The 9453-nt window shown below is 38.8% G+C and overlaps 1 long non-coding RNA gene across 1 annotated transcript; it reads left to right on the forward strand.

The window, feature by feature from the left end:
• Window positions 1-6: 6 nt before the first annotated feature.
• On the forward strand, window positions 7-7557 carry LOC101167112 (uncharacterized). The gene is made up of 3 exons (XR_177355.5): window positions 7-356; window positions 2750-2909; window positions 6532-7557. It is a non-coding gene; the product is annotated as an uncharacterized LOC101167112 (long non-coding RNA).
• The last annotated feature ends 1896 nt before the right edge of the window (window positions 7558-9453 follow it).

Genomic DNA, 9453 nt, shown 5'->3' on the forward strand with positions numbered 1-9453 from the left:
GGGCTTGACGTCATGCCAGTGTGAACCCCCTTCAGTTTGCTGAGGAAGAGGATTGGGGCAGATATTGCAGTTTTCCCTTCTCTTCTGCAGCCCCTCTGGGAGGGAGGACCTAGAGGAGGGGCCGAATAATGCAGTGGAATTGACATAGATACATTTATACATATTTTTAAAGGAAGATCTTTTGGTGAAAAAAAGAAAGATGGCGCTTGGTAAAAGCAGGTTTATTCGGTGGCGTCGCTGCTGCTTCGTCTCGACTGGTTCTCTCGTGTGTGGACCTTTGAAGTGGAACTACGGTGGAAAACCGGGAAAACGTCTTCTCTTCGACGAACGTCTGGATGGTTTGGAGCTTTTCTACTGTGAGTTTTTTTGTTCTTTCTTCGTTTTCTTTTCTTTTGTGGGGCCTGTTGGACGAAGGGAGGGGGAGGGAAGGGGCACGTCAGTTTTTCCTCTGGTGACACTGACAGCAGTCTCCTTAGGTCCTAACTGCACAATTTCTACGAGGCTTCACAGGAAAAATACGGAAGCGATTGTGTAGCATATAAAAAAAGAAAAGTAAAAACCAGAAATACTTTTTCATTTTCAAAATGAATCTGCATTTTTGACTCAAAACTAAAATCGAAAAGCAATCCACCAAAATGCTTTTTCATTTATACTTAAAACCGCTTTTTGTGTCACAATTAAAACGAAAATGCAAAGAGGGGGGTTGCGGAGGGGAAGGACGTCAAAGACAAAATATGTCGATTATTTTTTTAAAAGATTTGCCCCACTTTAGACAACCTCCCGAGAAATTTATTTGAGTTCGAACAGAGACTGGTGCTGCAGCCGCGCGCGTAGTCAAGCTGCTGTTGTGGCATTGAGTTCCGCCGGAAGCGCTGCGCATAGGTTCCTCCCTCGTTAATAGTATGCAGGTTTTAACTTATCTTTATTATCACCCTATTCTTAGGGTTCTCTTAATTTTTCTGTAAATCATTTAGAATTATCTTTGCCCTGCCTTGACTAATTGCTACACTGAGACTTTTACTCCAAAATCAATGCAAAACATGTAGCAAATAGACAAAAATAAAACAGTAATTAGTCAGAAATGGTTAACCTTCAATCCAGTGATGGGTTATTGTTACCTCAAGAAGTGTATTGATAAATCACCCCAAACTATGTTGACTATTTATATTGTTGCTCCCTTATAGAGATGTCTGCAGATCACTCTAAAATCATTGCAGGTGAATAAAAGAAACTAGGATGTGAATGCTTCCTGTTAAACCAACATCAGCCTTTGAAATAAAGTCTAATCTACTGTAGTCTAAAATTATGTAAATACCAAAATGAATTGGTAGGTTCAAATAAAGTAAATAAAATCAAGGTTAAATAATAAATTCATTTAATAAAATGTACACATGTACTTTTTTCTTTACTGTCCAGTCCTACAAAATAACAGACTGAAACTTGATTGATTCATAAATTTTTATTGAGGAACAAATGTGTTTTGTAGTACCGTGGTGAAAAACAGGAAGATGCAACTTGAATACCAACATTGGTATAGCATCAAATTTAAAATAAATCTATTTATGTAAACTATTTACTTTACAAGACCGAAGTCGTCATCATTGGTCCACAGAAACAAAGAAAAAGTGTCAGCAGTTACCTTCACTCTCTGTCTCTAAAAGCTTCAAATCAAGTCAGAAACCTAGGGGGTCATAATGGACTCTGACCTGAACTTTAGCAGCCATAACAGGTCAGTAAAATCAGTGGCATTTTACCATCTAAAAAACATCTCCAAAATCAAAAAGCCAGACCTGGAGATACCAGGGTTGTGCCGATAGACGATATCATGTTTTAATGCGTTTGCCTGCTATCTTTGGTTTAGTCTTGTTTTAACTTTGTGAAGCACTTTGAGTCGGTCTGTGTGTGAAAGGTCCTAAAAAGATTTACTTACTTATTCACATAATTGTTTAGAATGTTTTCATAATATTGCTAATGCAATATTCATTCATTATTTATTTTGATTTCCAATTATTAACTATGTCTATAAGAACATCAGTAAACTGAACTTCAGTCACATTTTCTTCAGTTACATAAAACAGTTTCTGGTGACATGAGCACATATGGTTTGTTTTGTTTATATTCTATAACCCAACAATATCCTGCAGTTTTAGAGACAAATAGCCTGAAGTGTATTTTTACTAGACAGGGTTCCCTGGTTTATTGCAGGAGTTTTGTTCTAAAGATAACTCATGACAGCTTGTAGCTCTTGAGGACCAGGATTGTTCTACATGAACCTTAAAAGTCCAGCTTCCCTGATGATAAAGTGACTTGAATGAATGAGAATTAGAATCATGCTAATAGTTATTACATATGGCCACTGGCTGTCAGATTATCTTCTTTTCTACAAACCCCTGCAAGTCAAATGATCAGTGTTTTGGAATCTGGGCTGAAATTTGACTCTGCTGCTCGGAGGTTTCCTTTTAGAGGTGTTTACACAGAAGGGAAGTGTTTGTCTGTAAATAACCGTAACATTATCTGATCTTTATTACAACTTAAGAATCACTACAACTGTTTACTATGCAGGTTTCTATATTTATGCAAGACATTTTTAAAAGTTTGATCTGATAAAAGGATCTTAAGTTGCCATGTAATTCATTCATTTCAGTCACAGACTAAATCTATACATTCTCTTAGGTTTATCACAAAAACAAAGAAGTTTGATTTAACCCAATTGATTCAAAGTGACTCATTTTTGCTCTTATTGTCACAGGTCCTGCTCTTTCAGTTCTGGGTCACCGTCGGCCTTCCTCCATCTTGCTGCTGTTTTGCTTTAGCTGGGTGTGTCTCGTGATTAAAGACATACTTTTCAAGAAGAAAACCTTTGCTGTTCCCGCTGAACCGGACTAGAACGTCAACTCAACTGTTCTTTGGTAAGTTTACGGTACACAAGTGTTTTGAATTGAATTTACATAAATGCTTAGTCAGCACGGCTACATCAACAAACACACATCATTCAACACATGTCTTCTTTAGCCCTTAGCTTCAATTGTAGTTACAAATCTTCACTCAGACTTTCAAAATCAGCTAAAAGATATCAACTTTACTGCTGCTAAATAGTTGAAGCTTTATGAGTCGAGAGTAATCTTAATCACATTTAATTTTAGTTTTGGAATATTTCTAATACATCTCTTTCCTTTAAAAAAATAGAAACTATTTTACAATTCAGTGCAAACAGAGAGGGTTACCTGGAGTTGTGCTGAATCAAATAAACTTGGTGTATTGTGAAATATTGAAAATTAGGTCTTTTCAACCGTCTACACGTGATCTTCAGTGTTTGTTCACTGTCCTGTCCCGCTCACAGCAGCAGCACCTAAAACTGTATCCTGTTTTATACCCGCTGCTCTTAGGCCTTGTATTCATGTTGGACAGTGATGCAAATCATTTCACTACATATCTTATGCATGTGTGTGTACATGTATGTGACAAATTGATTTTTAAAGAGAACTCTCTAGAACAAAGAGGCTTTTTTGACTCTTTGCCAAAAACATAATGACATTTCTTTTTAGGAATTTATGCACAAAGCTTCGTATTTATGTCTCCTGATGACCTTGAATCTATTGATGTTCTCTTGGACTCACATAAAGAAGTTTGATTTAACCCAGTGTAGTCACATAAAGTCATGGATGGCAGAAAACGTTTCAGATAACATTATTTTAATAAACTATTAATGAGCAAATTTACTAATGTTATTATGTCAAGCAGTGAAAAACGGTTCCTGTTTTTTAAGTTTAATTCATGTAATCCCTCTGACATGCCCTCTCTTGAGGAATCAGAGGATGAGGACTTTGGGGTGAGCCTGTCCATCATCCTGAAGTCATTGAGGCTGCAGGAGTGGATAAAGTCCACCCTGAGTCCCTCAATTCTCTGGATGCTGTGGGAGTGTCTTGGCTGACACGTCTCTGCAGCATCGCGTGGCAGTCGGGAACTGTACCACCGCTCTGGCAGAAAGGGGTGGTGGTTCCCCTTTTCAAGAAGATACCGGGGAATCTCACTCCTCAGCCGCCCTGGGAAAGTCTGTGCCAGGGTACTTGAGAGGAGAGTCCGTCTTATAGTTGAACCTTAGATTCAGAACAACAGTGCGGTTTCCGTCCTGGTCGTGGAACAGTGGAGCAGCACTACGCTGTCTTTAGAGGGCTGTAGGGTTTGTGGGAGTTCACTCATCCAGTTCGTTTGTGTTTTGTGGATTTGGAGAAGGAGTTCGACCGCGTCCCCCGTGGTGTCCTGTGGAGGCGTATGGGGAGCCTCACAGGGGCCTATCGAGCTTGGTTTGCAAAGCCAGCAGTAAGTCAGACCTGTTCCCAGTTCGTTTTGGACTCAGGCAGGGCTGTCCTTTATCACCGGCTTTGTTAGTGTCTTTATGGACAGAATTTCTAGGCGCGGCCAGGAACTGAAAGACCTCTGGTTTGGGGACCATGGGATTGCTGCATGCACGAGATGTGCAGGTGATGCATAAGCGCCCATAGGATGCCTACATAAACTACACTGTCAGGCTTCACACTGAGGGCGCGCAATGCAGATGCAAGAAGCACGATTTTGGAGAAAAAGAAAAATCTGTACAACATGCCTGCATCTCACCTACTTTTCCTTTGCATGTTGCATAAGTGTTCACTATGACTTGTTACCCACAGAATGCTTGTTGTAAAATTAAAATGTTGGCTCTACATCACATGTCAAACTTGAGGCCTGCGGGCCACATCTGGCCTGGTGTGTATTTGTATCCAGCCTGCAAGATCATTTTAGATTATTGTTATTAATGGCCTACGATATGTAGTGCTGGTAATATATTAAAATCTCAAACAAATCCCATAAGCAGCGCTTTGGCTGCCTTGCCAAACACTTCCAGCATCAATAAATGATGCTGTGGGTTATTATGAAGCTACCCCTCACAATGCTGCAGAGAAAAGTTGATTCTGAAAATAGAACCTTTATGATGGGAGGCAGAATAAATATTTAATTACATTTTCCCATATATATATATATATATATATATATATATATATATATATATATATATATATATATATATATATATATATATATATATATATATATATATATATATATATATATAAGTGACAAGAGAGCAAAGAAATATCAATGTATTTTTTATTGTTTACCTTACCCAGTCCAAATCCAACATGGAGGGATCAATCCAATTGTTCTCCTCCTTAACTTTATATTTTTCTTATTTCCATTGAGGCAATTAAAAAAAGGTCCCCAAATTCTATTGTTTTTTTTTCATTTCTCCTTTCTCGGACTAATGTGGGACTATAAGTCGTCAAACTGGATCGATATCGCAGAAAGTTGCCATGGTTCAGTCGCAGCTCCGGCAGCAGGAGTGAATCTCCTCGTACTGGGAGAGTCTGAATGATGTCATAACCCGGACATGGAGACGTGATTACTGATGTTTTTGTGGAGCTCTTCAAAAGAAATAAACCTGATCTCTCAACATCTTCCAGCATTGTAAATGAGATAAACACAGACAGGGCTCCATGTAGCAATCAGGCTGCAAACATTTGGTGGTAGCTCCTCCCACACGCATCTGAGGCGTCAAGCTCATCCACACCGTTCTGGACAGGCGTGGAGCAGCGAATTTGACACGCGTCCAAATAGAGGAGACCAACGTGAAGATGGAGAGAAATGTAAAAACAAAAATAAAAAAAATAACAAACATCTGTGTCAGGGTCCGCTCGGCAGAGATTGAGCCACAGGACAAAAAGATCTTCAAATCAGGGGTTTTTATTTTACCCAACACAACACGACAGGGGCTCAAATTAAAATGGGGTCAACTTAACAAAAATGTAACTGAGCGAATCAATAACAAAAGCTCAAACCAACTGAACTCAAACTGACCCCCTTACAGGAAACATTAGGGAGATTTTATACTGGCTGATCAGACCAATGACACAATAGGGAGGGGAGCACAAATACAAAACATTCAAAACCTAAATATTAATTAAAGTAGTAAATTACTAGTAATTTAACGCTTCAACAGAAACTGAACTTGTACCTCAAAGCAAGCTTAACATATTCCAAAAAATACAAACAATAGTCCAACATAAGAATACACTTCGTCTTTCCCCTCCATCTTCTCCATGCTCCTCCCTTTCCAAGTCATCAGGAACTTCTTCAGCTCCTCCCACTGCCACATCATCAGGAAGTTTCCTGCTCCAGCCTCTGCCCCAGCATCAGGCCTCAAACAGAACTCAAAGAATAGAATTACTCAAAACAATACAAAATTAACTAAATGTGTGCACAAGTCATTAAGTCAATTTTGTTATGAAATGTGTGAAATAAAATGAAATGGTTTATTCAAGAGAAAAATATAACAAATGAACTTAACTTAGCTGTGGGGCAGTGGGTTCTGCCCTCACAATCTGTTACACATGAATGTGTCGACCTTTTATATAGGAGCACAGCTGAAAGACTTAAAAATGAAACAGAAAACCTCTAAAAGTCACTCAAGTCGACTTCAATCTTTGTGTTTTTTAGGTTAAATGATGAGAAGACGAACAAGACCCAGGAGCTGCTGCCATGACTCCTCTAAACGGTGGACAGCCGACAGATGTGACGACAGTGAATGAAATCCCAAATGGATGTGGTCGATGAGACGTGCAGCACAAAGCAGACACACTGCAGCCATTAACACAACTTTTGGTTTTTTTTGTACATAGGTTCAGTGCTGTTGAATGATCCTTTCTTTACTTTTCTTACATTCTTTACATTCCTTTTCTTTAAAAGAAATTGAAGAAAACCATTTTTACTGTAAACCGCTGCTTCAGCCTGACAAAGCTCTCCCTCTGCGAGGCTGCAGACCCCCCCCCCCCTTTTACACATTTATACATAACAAATAGAAAACATATGTTTAATCTTAATTTTTTTGCCTTTTGACAACTTGAGGTCATTTAAATAGGTTGGTCACTATTTACGAATTGTTACTCTTGACATCCCATTTTGTCAGTCCTAAAAGTCCTAAAAACCTTTTCTTCCGTTACATAAATATTAACAGTTTTCTCCATTTGCTTTCACTGCTGACTGTGCTCAACCTCAACTGAAAGCTTCCATCTAAAATTCCAGATTGATGAGTCATGTTTTGCAGATTCCCTTGCTGCCAGTTCATGTGTGGTGTACTCAGTTATCCACCTCTATTTAAAACTCTTCAGGGACTTTCCATCAAATTGACCTCTTTAGAGCAGAACAGCGTAAAACATGACTAGAAAGTGTTGACACATCTATATTATGGGATCAAATCAGATTACAAACACTTTTCCCTTTTATTAGGGCTGATCTGTTCCCCTCCTGTTTATAGACTTCAATAATTATGATCCTAATGTGTCCATTATCACTTTTTTTTTTCACATTTGCACTTTTTGCATGAAATCTTGTGTTTTTTTGTGTAAATTTTCAGTTTCCTCTATACTTTTTGGCATTCGGAGCAGAAAGCAAAGAAAGAATTTCATTGTGCAGGGAAACCCGTTTCTTACTGTGCATATGATAATAAACCCTTTGAACCTTGAATCTTTGAATCTTCATTCATCTGTTCGGTTTGATGCTCTTCTCTGCATCTGTTTGCTCCCATTTCCCTGTCGGAGCATTTCTCTTTGTTCTTGTTTATTTGATTTAGTTTATTCGTAATTGGTCACCTGACACACCCTAGGGTGTTTACCTTTTTGGAGAGATCGTGGGGCAGATATGACAGAGTTCATTATTCATCCTGAAGATGAATGAAAAAAAAAAAAATGGAGGGTCAAAGGGCAGGAATGTTTAGTCTGTTTAGTTTAGCAATCGGCTATTGTATTTTATAACAGGTTTTATGTTTTGCACAATTAGTGAAGCCAATTGAGACAACTGTGTTGTAATATAGTGCTATATAAATCAATCAATAAAATAAAATAAAAGTTTAGTCTGCACGTCGTCAGATCCACCAAAAAGGCAGTTATAAAATTTTGACTTCTATTTTTGTGTGTTTTTTTAACTTGTGAGCTGAGATAGTAGATCAGAGCTGAAGGCCTTTTGTGTTGGACAGATTTTACTGTTACAACAGGAGTTTATGGATCTTCAGACAAAAAGACTATATTTGTATAATCCCCCTTTTTGTATTTGAGGCTAAGCTTTATATTTATATACATTATATTTATATATGTTCCTCGTTGGACTGGACAGAAAAGGAAAGGAGTAAATTGCATGAATTAGGGTTCACACACACCATCAAATAGTCTGCACACTGCTATTAACAGGCTTAAAGTATATTTAATGATGGAAGATTTATCTCACATCCATTTTATGCGCACAGACAAGTACACACAAGATTTGCATAACCAATATTCTTGGAGAGGGGTGTAAAAACAGTCCCCATGCCCATATTTGTGCAAACGTGAATGAGCAGGTGGGTTGGGTGAATGTGTGCTTCTTAGAGTCAACCTTGATCACTGAATGCTCCAGTAAAGGCAGGAGGCCCGGTACCCAACACTCCAGAACCAGGGGCAGACAGGGCAGCAGCCCGGCCGATCCAAGCATCCAAAAGCCCCACCGTCAGACAAAGACCATGGTAACGACCACCTTCACGCGCACTGGACCCCCACCAAGGAGGCAGAGCTGGAGGCCAAGACCCTTCAGATCCACATAAAGGCAGTAATGAATCTAAGTGGAATCTAAATTGTCTTTGATGTTTGAACAAACACATTTCAAAGTCATTTAAGAAAGCATTAATGCATAGTATATATTCAACACCAGAATTATGGGCAGCTTAAGAAAGGGGGCTTTCCCTGCACAGAAGTGTAAAATGTTTTTCTTGTTTCCATGTCAGCACGGCGTCAGAATTCAGACTCACCTGCTGCATGAGTCATCAGTGAAGATGACATTTTAAGGTGGGGCCACATCTGCAGGTGCTCCCAAATGAACCAGTTAAAAACGCATCAAAAGTGACCTGAAGGGTTTGAAATGTAACCATGGTTTTACCTATTGGTTCAAGGGTTTTGTTTTTAACATCCCTAGTGACATGCTGCCTTGCTCAGAGGACACGCCCAAAGTGTTGGAGGGAAACACTGTTTTATCAAGATCTAAAAAATAAAACAAAGCATTTTTTCCTTGTTGATTTTCTTTACTTCACTCGTGCTTTGGGTGTAAGGTGGAAGTTGGTTGTACGTCTTTCACTTGATCATTTGCTTCCTTTACCTCAAAGAGCGGTGAACAGCGACCAAATAAAAACACAAAAGATTTGCAAATCAAATAATCCTCCAATCTGTGTTTGTTTTTTATGTGGAAGATTTGTCAACTTTTTATCTGAGCTGTTTGGAACTCTTCCAGACCTTACAGGAAGTCTTTGCAGCACGCCTCAGTCTTTCTGCTGTGCAGCTCTGAAGGAAAGAACCTAAAATTCAGAGTTACAGAGAGTCCATTCTGAATTCACAAACC

This window comes from Oryzias latipes, chromosome 4 (assembly GCF_053564925.1).
Source record: "Oryzias latipes strain Hd-rR chromosome 4, Olatipes_Hd-rR_3.1".
Classification (NCBI taxonomy): Eukaryota; Metazoa; Chordata; class Actinopteri; order Beloniformes; family Adrianichthyidae; genus Oryzias; species Oryzias latipes.